The following is a 1,250-nucleotide window of genomic DNA, read 5'->3' as shown; positions in this document are numbered from 1 at the left end:
AAGGAAGGAAGGAAGGAAGGAAGGAAGGAAGGAAGGAAGGAAGGAAGAAGGAAGGAGAGAGAGAAAAAAAGAAAGAAAGAAAGACTTAAAGGCTTCTGAAGGCATAGCAGGATAGTTGGCCGGGCATGGTAGTGCAGGCCTTTAATCTCCCTTTCTCTCTCTCTCTCTCTCTCTCTCTCTCTCTCTCTCTCTCTCTCTCACACACACACACACACACACACACACACTAACTTTTGCAAAATGATAAAGAGGGGGAGTGCCGGTCACTTCCTCGACTTTCCATCATCCCCAGTCTGCATTCCATTTGTATGGAGGTGTCCAGCTGGCTGCCACTGAGTCATACAGTCTCCAGCAAGTCTCCTCTTCACCCACAGCACCTCTCATTCATGTCAGGGATCCCGTGTTTCTCCTATCAGGTAGCCCAAGTGACAGGGCAATAATGGGACCACACCTCATCATGCAGTACCTCACACCATCCCTTCGTGCCCAGTCTCGCCTGGGCCCAGATGGCCTCATCACCCAGTTTGCTTATAAGCCTGCACGAGCTCAGTGCCAGCCTCAATCCTGGCCCAGGCTGGAACCCAGCTCATCCTTTCTCAAGACCTTTGCACCTGCTGCTGTTGCCTTGGAGACTCCTCCTCTGCCTTGTTGCCTCTCCTCAAGGAGAAATGCTGACCTCAAGGGCCAGGCAATCTCCCAAGCCACTTCCTGCCATCTTCTTCATTGTGGTCCAGAGCCCAGAGTCATCTCTTTTGCTTCTCTGTTGTACCCCCAACACACAATCTCTGAGAGGGTGCCTGTGTCACCAATGCTCGGAGCTGAAGTGGGCAAGCTGGTAAAAGGCCAGCCAGTTCTACTGGGGTGGGGGTGAGGGTGTCTCCTGAGACCTATAAGCCATATGTGTGGCTATGTGAGAGCAAGACTGAATTCACAGAGAAAAACTTGAATTTCACATAATTTTCGGCTGTCTGGAAACATTCTTGCTTCAGTGTTTTTTCAACCATTAAATTATATATATATACATACATACATACATAACGGGTGGGTGGATGACTCAGAAGGTTAAAAAAAAGAAAGAGAAAAATGCTTGCTTTCAAAAAAAACTAATGACCCCAGTGAATTCACTCCCCTGCCTGGGGCGGGGGCGGGGGGGGAGAAAACCAACTCCCTGCAATGTTGTTCTTAGCCTTATCTATGGCCCCTCTCGGTGTACCACACACTGCTGGCAGCAGGTAAGCATGTGGTACACA

The sequence above is a fragment of the Psammomys obesus genome, unplaced genomic scaffold, assembly GCF_907164565.1.
Source record: "Psammomys obesus unplaced genomic scaffold, mPsaObe1.curated_primary_1811, whole genome shotgun sequence".
In the NCBI taxonomy this organism is placed as follows: domain Eukaryota; kingdom Metazoa; phylum Chordata; class Mammalia; order Rodentia; family Muridae; genus Psammomys; species Psammomys obesus.
The sequence above is the reverse complement of the archived record's forward strand: the minus strand, read 5'-3'. Positions refer to the sequence as shown.